Consider the following 10,000-nt stretch of genomic DNA (forward strand, 5'->3'; position numbering starts at 1 on the left):
TTTTTTTTTAGTGTGGCTAGTTGGAGTTCTATATTCCTCACTTATCTGTATGTCTAATTCTTCCCCTCTGTTTGGGAAGTTTTCTGTCATTAATTCCGTGAAGAGCTTTTTTTAAGTCATTTGTGTTTTCTCCTGCTATTTCATGGATTCCTATCAGTCTTATGTTATTTTTCTTTGCATCATCTAGAAGTTGTTGGATTGATTTCTCATGATCCCTTACTGTTTTTGAGAGACCTCTCTTTTCATGGTCACTGACTGCAATCCTATCTTCTATATCTCAAATTCTTTCTTCACAATCTTTTACTCTGTTGTGTACACTTTTAATAGCGCTCTTAATCTCCTGGATATTTGTTTGAATTTGTTTTATGGATTCCATTTCTTTCCTCTGTTGGGCATTCATTGTTTCCATTTCTTTCTTATGCTGAGTCTTCATGGCTTCCATAATGGTCTTGGACTCATCTATTTTTTTGTCAGTTTCTGTTCTAGATTCTTGAATCATGTCTTCCATTTTGCTCACCATCTCTATGTTTAACTGGGAAATGATTTCTGATTTGAAATTTTCTAGAGCCTGATTAATCTGTTTTGTTATCTCCTGTGCTATGGGTCTAGGGTGTCCTGCTGGTTCACTATCAGACTTTTCATCCTCATTTGCCCTACTGTTTGCCATTGGTGAATGGGAAGTCTGTCTCTGTGTCTTGCTTAAATGTTTTCTCATTTTTATTTTTGTTGTTGGGTTGTCCTTGGTTTAATTTCTTGGTTATTCCTTAAATCTTCATGATACAGTTCCGCTTTCTCTTTTGAGTCTCTAATGACTCATAGACATCCTCATTTTCATAACATCAGAGAAAACAACTCATCAAATCAATCACAATCTTTTATCCCAATTGATACATTCAGCAACCCAATAGGATCAAGCACAGCTTGCAAATTGTCCACTTGTGGTAGTCGTTAATCTATCACCTTTAAACCATGTGAATTAAAGTAATAAAAAGGGAAAAGAAAAAATGTAATATAATGAAAAGATGGAAATAAAGTGGTTGTAGATGGGTAGCGGAGGAGGGGGTGAAGGGAGATCAGGGACAAGGGGAAAAAATGAGAACCAAGACTTGTCATGTAGAGGTACAAGATCCCAATAATGAATGTAACTGCACTGTATCCCTAAAATGTACCAATAAACTCAATCAAAGCTGGAAAAAAAAAAGAAAAAGAAGAAGAAGCCCAATTATGTTTGCAGTAAATATGCTTTTCAATATAGCCATCTTTACCATTTAGGATGGGGGCTTAGACTGAGTTAAGATGAGAAGCGTAGATAAATGAAAGAAATTGAGAATGATTCACATGAAGCCAGAGGACGTAGAATGACCATACAATCTTTACCGAAACTATTAACTTCAAAGGGGATAGACAGAGTGCAGGAATAAGGACAGAATATATCCCCTTAACAGTAACAGGGGCTTGCCTTCCCTTGAAGCTACAGAGCCTCGAGTGAGGTAAAATGACAGGAGAAAAATAACATAAATAAATAAAGAAAAAATGATAAAAGAAGAAGTCTGAGTTAGGGCAGGAGCAGGAATAAAAAGAGATGAAGGATAATATGGTGGAGCAAGAAACTGAGTTGGAAAAAGAGGACAGAAAAAATAAAGAAATTGCAGGGTGGAATGAGAAAAAGAAAAAAAAAAAGAATTTGAAGGGCCTCTTTCAGACTATGTCTCTTCTGTCATATTATACCACGTGTACAGCCATGTGCAGAACCAAATCCCCTGATCTCAGCTAGCCAAAGGCAGGTCCCCGTGACTCAGACTGACCTCAGTACACAAGGCCAAACTTGAGTTTCCCAACCCGCAGGGCTGAATTCCACTCAGTTCCATTACAGGTTTCCCCTTCCCTTTCCTTAAAGATGTTCAAAGTTGGGAGCTCAGAAAAACACCCTTCATGACCACCTATGCCTCTGCACAGTGGGTCCAAGTACTGGCCCAATGAGGAGGTTTGAGAAGGGGATTTCAGGTCTTTGGGGTGTTTCAAGGCCGCCCACGTGGCTACTTTCCTTGCTGGATCTGGTGGCATGCAGTCAGGGAGGTCATAGACCCATGGGGTGGGCCTGAGCAGGTGGCCCTTCAATCATTTTCATAAGAAAGCATTTATTTACCATTTACTGACAATTTCTTGCAAGACTTTTTGTTATTCAGTGTAGTCATTTCAATCTTTTTATAGTAGTGCATTTCATTTAAATTTATTTTAATAGTAATATTGGATGTGTGACTAGACTATATTGTTTTTAGTGGCAACAATTATAATGATTGGTACCAAAGACAGCATATAGGGCCAGGGATTTAGCTCAATAGTTATGCTTCCTGCCTTGCAAATACGAGGACCTCAGTTTGATCTCCGGTACCAAAAAAAAAGAAAAGAAAGAAAAAAGAAAAAGAAAAGAAAAGAGAAATAGCATATAGATTTTCCATGATTAACTGATAAAAATAAATATGGAAAGAACACATGAAAATTAAGGAAGAGGACCCATAACAGAACAAAAATATATGAGCATGTGCATGCACACAAAGTAAATTAAGAGAACTGTTCAACATCAATAAAATTTAAGAAGAATATAAAGATTAATAAGATGAAGTTGTGCTGAAAGAAAATGAAAGCTTGGGAATGGATAAAAGCCAAAGGCAGGATTCAACGAGTTGAGGAGAAACAGAGTTAATGTGGGAAAGGGTAAATTAGTCTTATGTGAAATAAATAGGACACACATGTGTAAATACCGAATAGTTTCTCTGGTGTGAAAAAATAAAACTGACAACAAGGTTTAAATTGTGTAATTTATAATATGCAATAGGAAGAAAAGGGCTAAAGGTGTAGGGGAAATGGGAAGGGTAGAGGAAAGGAAAGAAGGGAAAAGAAAAAATATAAGAAAAGGAAAAAATGGAAACATAGTCTTGTAAATAGGGGAAGGTGGAGTGGGTGAAGGGAGGGCAGGGGTATGGGGAAAAAACAAGAAACAAGACCTGTCATGTAAAGGTACAAGATCCCAATGATGAATATAACTGTACTGTATGCCTAAAAAGTACCAACAAACTTAATGAAAAAAATTAGTCTTCTCTCATACATAAGAACTTATATAAGATAATATGATACTGGCATCTTCATTCTGTCCACAATTAAACTAAAGTCATATTTCTAAGATATCCTCTGGGATAAGCAGGGACCACAACAGGGAACAGTTGAAGGATAAATGCTTTATTTGTTGGTTTTCAGTAAACTGACTCTGCCAATTTAGGTGATTTATAATACTTAGTTTTTTAGTGAGTTGTTACTATGAAATACCTGCACTAAATATATCAAATATAAGTCCATAAAAAGTCTGTAAGATATTTATTTATTTATGCCTATTCTGACATCATATTCACTAGTTTCCAAAAGCAAATAGGCAATACAAAGACCAGTAGTACTCTGAATAAACTAACTCTAGTAAAAATTGAAAAATAATTTTGGAAAATTCCTATTATGATCCTATGGAAGAAAGCATTAGTAACCACATAGAACAAGTGAAGAACAAATAAAGAGTATCACTTCTATGCCTAATATGAGCTCTTCATTAGCCATGCTAAGAATAACATAGTCAAACCTAAAAAAATTCTGTAAAAGCAAATTTGTGTTTATCAATTAAATTATTTAAAGAATGGGTTTATATCCATTGTTTTTAACAAAGAATTTTCATTGTGAGCAATGCTTAGTGATAACCTAAAGCTCTTCCAAACAGTAAGTCATTTGTAAACTCAACACCCAAAATGTGCAAACAAACATCTAAAATCAGTGAACAGGTTTTTACAAAATTATCATCATAATTCAGTGACCAATAGAAAATAGTGAACTTGTTAAATTTCACCTCCCACATCTTTTTTAGCCACCATTATCATTAGAATATGTATTAAACAACATAAATTGAATTTAGAATAAGATATTTAATTATGTCAAAATATTTTTTAAAAATAGTAAACATAACAAAGTACATTTATATACAAATATTTATATTTCCAAGTTAGAAGAAAACAAATTAACAAAATGGATTATACTAGCTTTAATGCACAAAGTTTTGAATTTGTATCTAATGTGTTTTAATATTACATTCTAGCAGATTTCCAGTTTATTAACTACAGGAATAAATATAAAGATGTGGTTTTTCTATAAAATGGAATACTACTCAGGCATAAAGAATGAGAAATTAGAGTCATTCATAGGAAAATGGATGCATATTGAGGTTATACTCTTAAATGAAATAAATAAGTCACACAGGTGTAAATACCGAATAATTTCTCTGGTGTGAAAAACTATAACTGTACATAATATCCTAATGGTATAATTGACAAAGTGAAATAGGAAAAAGTGTAGGGGAAGTGGAAAGGGTAGGGGAAAGGAAATAAAGGAAAAGAAAAAAATCTGAGAAAACAACAAAAAAAATGGAAATAAAGTTTTTGTAAATAGGGAAGGGAAGAGGGGGTGAAGGAGGGCAGGGGTATGGGAAAAAATGAGAACCAAGACCTGTCATGTGAAGGTACAAGATCCCAATGATGAATGTAACTGTACTGTATACCAAAAAAAGTACTAATAAACTCAATGAGAAAAAAAAATAGAGATAAAAATAGAAAATGATACAGGATAGTAGTCTTATTTGTGAGGTGATTAAATGTAACTTATTGTATTTAATTTATATCTTAATTCAGCATGAAGAAAATCTGAAGTACTATTTATATTTAGAAACTTGTGACAATTGGAATTACAGAATAAACTCTGTAATTAATTTACAATAAATGATTAATGTCTAACAAAACAAAACAAATCAAAGTACATTTAAATATATTAATTACTAAATACCATTGTAACAAGTTGAGTGGAAGCAAAAATCTATTTTATTAATACTTAGTTGTATTTGATATCACATTTCTTCTTAATGACTACTTTTTCCTGTATCTTATACAAAGATGTACAGACATGTAAATATGTAAAAACAAATGCACTTGATTATTTTTTGTATGCTTTTACCTTCTAGTTTAAAATACCAAGGAAAGCAACCATTTCAATCAAGCTGTATTTACTGTGTATCTAGCAAGTACACAATTTTCAAATAATTTATTAGCATGAGATTTACTGGATCACTTCTAAAATACATACTTTTTGTTTGAAAAGAATATTCTTGAAAAGTTTCCTTAAAATTAACTTTAGATTTTCCATGAGTGTAGATTAATAATTGTTTGCTTTGTGTTTTACTAGAAAATTGCTAAAATAATTACAAATTATTACAATAATTACAATTACAATTACAGCATAACTTCATATAAACTTAAGACAGACCCATAAATGGAGATTCTAAGAAGAAATTATAACAGTTTTTACTGAATAATACATTAGAGAATACAGACACACTAAAGCACAATTTTAGAAAGAAACAAAATATCCATAGGGACATACCTACATGTCGCTATCCTACTTACAGGAAAAGTAACATTGATTGTCAGGTGACGATGAATAGCTAAAGATCCAAGATTTTAAAAATTCCTTGTGGAAAATTGAATCCAAATGTCTTCCTTTTATAAATGTGGTCAGAGATAAACTCAGTGAATTTCCTATTTCTGAATGTGTTACAGGCAGAACGCAAACACGGATGGAGTTTCTATTCTGGTGTTTTTATTGCCACTAAAAATCTGCATTTATACAGTGAATTTCTTCATTGATATCCCATGATTTGTTCTGCAAACAACAAAATCACTCTCTTTTGCATAACCTAGTATATAAACATGATTTCAATGACACAGTCACTTAGACAATACAATATATTCTTTGTTGTTGGACTACACTAGTTATACGTCAATGCTTATAGCCAATTACTGGAGAATTATATCTACTGACTAAACACAACCATATTGTAAGACTAAATAATGGAGTGATCTCTCATTTAATTTCATAGAATAAGTGTGTTTAAAAGTAGTAAAATTTATTTCATGATTCCGTTTCTGCTATTAAAATCTAGTCTCCCAAGTGCAACCACTATGGAAATCAATATGGAGATACCTCAAAGAGCTTGGACTGGAGGTTCCATTTGACCCAGCCATCCCTCTGTTGGGTATCTTTCCAAGAGAACTAAAAGAATCATATCACAGAGAAGTATGTGCACCCATGTTTATAGCGGCACAGTTTGTAATAGCTAAATCTTGGAAACAACCTATTTGCCCATCCGTTGGAAACTGGATAAAGAAGTTGTGGTTTTTCTATAAAATGGAATATTACTCAGCCATAAAGAGCGAGAAAATAGATTCATTCATAGGAAAATGGATACATATTGAAGATATACTCCTAAGTGAAATAAATAAGTCCCACATGTGTAAATACCAAATAGTTTCCCTGGTGTGAATATTCTGCAACAATGCATAAGATTCTAATAAGATTACTGACATTTAGAAATTTGAAGAAAGGAGCTAAAGGTGTAGGGAAGGTGTGATGCGTAGGGGAAGAACAAAAAGGGAAAAGAAAAAAATGTGAGAGAATGAAAAGAGGAAAATAAAGTGTTTGTAGATGGGGAGGGGAGGAGGGGGTGAAGGGAGGGCAGAGGTAAGGGGAAAAAATGAGAATCAAGGCTTGCCATGTAAAGGTACAGGATCCCAACAATGAATGTAACTGTACTGTATCCCTAAAATGTACCAATAAATTCAATAAAATTAAAAAAAAAATCTAGTCTCCCATGAGTAATTTCCAATTAGTGATTTTTTTCTATAATGAAGAAAAACGTAGCTTATGAAGCAGGTAGGTAGCTATTAAATAAACAACACCCTTGGAATTTACAACAATAGCTAAGCTTAACATCTTTCAATACGTACTTATAGAGAGGTAAACAACAAATTTAGCAAGTTGTTAGTGTTGAAAATTCCCAAAAATTAGGGCACTTTAAAAACATCAGCAGAGTGCCAATAAAACAAATTAGTAGAAGATCATAAATCTCTCTTATACAAAAATACTCAAACAAACAAAAATTGTACATGCAGCTACTATATATCCCAACCATTGTGGAGGTAAGATATTTGGACTTTCCATTTGGAACTAGAGGGCAGCCAAGTTTCACTAATAAATTAGAAACTCAGCTAAATATTAAGATTTTAATAGCATAGTATTAAAGCATAGCTAATAAAAGTATTTAAAATGAAAGAAATGATAGGAATTAGCAATTTGATATAATCTTTTTTATTTAAATTTCTAACAACTGCATTAAATACAGAAAATATCTCCATTTCCCAGGTAGGGACTATTTCAAATTGATACTAACAAAATTGTTTTAATGCCACAGTTTCAGTTTGAAATCTGTTTCCAGACACCATTCTGTTTTCACTGTACCACACATAAAAACAACCCTTGAAGGCAGGACATCAAAGTGCAGTGTTCTTTCTTCTGAGATCAATAAAGGTATACTTGTCAGGGATTATTTAGTTACAAAAAGTATTACATGGCAAGGCTGGCAGTAGCATATTACAATCTCTGGAAAGGGTAGATTGTTCAATAAGTAAGGTTAGAAACCTAGATATTCACATGCAAAAGAGGAAATTGGCCATTTTCTTATACCATGCACAAAAAACAACTCAACATAGGTTGAAGACCTAAAGATAAGACCTGAAACTGTAAAACTTGTAGAACAAAACGTAGGTGAAAAATTCCTTGCCATTTGTCTTGGTAATGAGTTTCTGAACAGCAAACATTCAAGTAGGGAAACAGCAACAACTCAGACAACAAAAGCAAAATTAAACAAGTGAGACTTATCAAACTAAACTGAAATATTCAATAAAATGACAACTTTGAGAGCCAGAAATGTAAACTCAAGAGCATAAAGACTAATATTTATTTATTTAGTTAGTTAGTTTTCAGTACCGGGGATCAAACTCAAGACCTTGCACTTGCGAGGCAGGTGCGCTGCCACTGATCTAAATCCCTAGCCAAAATTCCCCAAAGAAAACATAAAACTGCCTCTAGCTATTTAAAATTTTTCTAAATATAACTAATCATCAGGAAAACCCAAATAAATTCACAAAGAGATATTACTCTATCAGAACCAGGATGCATATTATGAAAAAGACAATAAACTAGGCATGGTGGTGAACTTTTATAACCTGCAGCACTCTGGAGATTGAGGCAGGGTGATCTCAAGCTAGAGTTTAACCTGGGCCCTTTAGTGATTGAGAGAGACCTTGCTAGATGAAAAGAAGAGGGATAGAGAGAAGGAGAGAGGGAGAGAAAGAGGGAGGGAGAGCTGCAGAGAGAAAGAGAAAGAGAAAAGAGGTGGGGGAAGGTAAGTTTAGAGATTTAGCCCAATGCAAAATCCCTAGTACTGAACACACACACACACACACACACACACACACACACGCATGCACGCACACACAAGCGCAAGCACATGAGTGCACAGAGTACATAAAAGTTGACCGATATGTGAAGGAAAGGGAACCCTTACACACTATGGATGAGAATGTAAATTGATACAGCCTTAGTATAGGGGTTTCTATATGAAATGCCATATGATCCAGCAACATTTCTGCCAAGTATATATCCAAAGGAAGACAAATCATTGCCTCATAGAGATATCTGCACTCCTGTATCCTTTGCAACACTATCCACAATAACCAAGGCATGAAAGTAACTTAAGTGTCCACTGATAGAAGAATGGACACAGAAATTTTTTGTGTGTGAGTGTGTGTGTAGAAACATTTTCAGCCTTAAAAAGAAACAGATACTTCTAAAAAAATAGTCTATATTTATGTACATAAGTACTTTCTAGCCTCAAAAAAGAGATGCCATTTATGATAACATGGATGAATTTAGAGAATATCATGTATGCCGAGTGACAAAAAAGCTGGACACAGAAAGAACCTCACCTATATGTGGAATCTTTAAAAAATGTTTAATATTAAATGGTGGTATCCAGAAGGAGGATACAGGGAGAAGTAAGCCAAAGGGTATAGTTACAAAAATGTACAGTTAGTGAATCTAGAGATATAAGCTACAATGTGAAGACTACAGGTAAAATATTGTGTGGCATATAGAAAATTTGCTAAGAGGGTGAATTTTTAGTGTTCTTACTGCAAAAAAAAAAGGTAACTGCACAAGATGATAGACATGTTAATTTGCTTGAGTATATTAACCACTGTAATTATACTAAAATATCATGTAGTACTTTTTCAATACACATATCAAAAAATGTCTTCTTTCGACACTGACAACTGACTCAAAATACAAGATCAAACAAACAATAAGCTGAATAATATGAAATAGATGCTGAAAGCTTTCTCTTAAATTAGGTAAATCTGGACACCTATCCTTGAGCAGATTTTTCTTCTTTCACTTCAGGTGACTTGTCTAAAAAATGGTCATAATAATGAAATGTAATTGTTAGGATTCCTGTAAAGATGAAATGAGAAATATAAGTAAAGATTTTAGAAAATCTTTGGACACCAAAGAAGGTAGCTTAGCATGAGTCTCGTTGAAAGAATCCTTCTCTCTCCTATAATACCCAAGTGTAGACAGTGCAATAAAATGATCAGTGAGAAGAAATCACAAAGGCGCCTCATGAAAGAGCCACAATTTACATACAACACAAATGGCACTGATCCACAAGAGAGAACTATTAACAGATGTAGGCAAGAGACACTGTCTTCTTTTTCTAATTTCCGTTCTCATCGCTTAACTCTAGAAGACCCAGAAAGTGGAGACAAAGATTAGATTATGGCCTCTCTCTCACAGTGCATTCTCCACTGTGAACCAGGCTGGGAAAAGGAGAGAAAAGCTAAATGTCAGAAGACACTGATGCCTAAATAGGACCTGACAGGAACTCTCTGGCCTATGGAATGCACTAAGATCTTGTCATGATACAAGGAAGGAAATGCAAAGAAGAAAGTGTTTCTCAATTTCATCAGTTGAGTTTATGTGCTTTTACCAAAGTCCAAACATGTTCACAGCCTCCAGGGCC

At 33.9% G+C, this 10,000-nt stretch overlaps 1 protein-coding gene and 1 non-coding gene across 4 annotated transcripts in view; both read right to left on the reverse strand.

Annotated features, from left to right (window-relative positions):
• The window catches only part of Gabra2 (gamma-aminobutyric acid type A receptor subunit alpha2), a 137,729-nt gene that overhangs the window by 52,034 nt on the left and 75,695 nt on the right, over positions 1-10,000 (reverse strand). The gene's annotated exons all lie outside the window — the stretch shown is intronic.
• Positions 3,306-3,441, reverse strand: LOC117284264. Its single transcript, XR_004515353.1, has one exon. It is a non-coding gene; the product is annotated as a small nucleolar RNA SNORA13 (small nucleolar RNA).

This window comes from Fukomys damarensis, unplaced genomic scaffold (assembly GCF_012274545.1).
Source record: "Fukomys damarensis isolate Sample0158 unplaced genomic scaffold, DMR_v1.0_HiC HiC_scaffold_35, whole genome shotgun sequence".
In the NCBI taxonomy this organism is placed as follows: domain Eukaryota; kingdom Metazoa; phylum Chordata; class Mammalia; order Rodentia; family Bathyergidae; genus Fukomys; species Fukomys damarensis.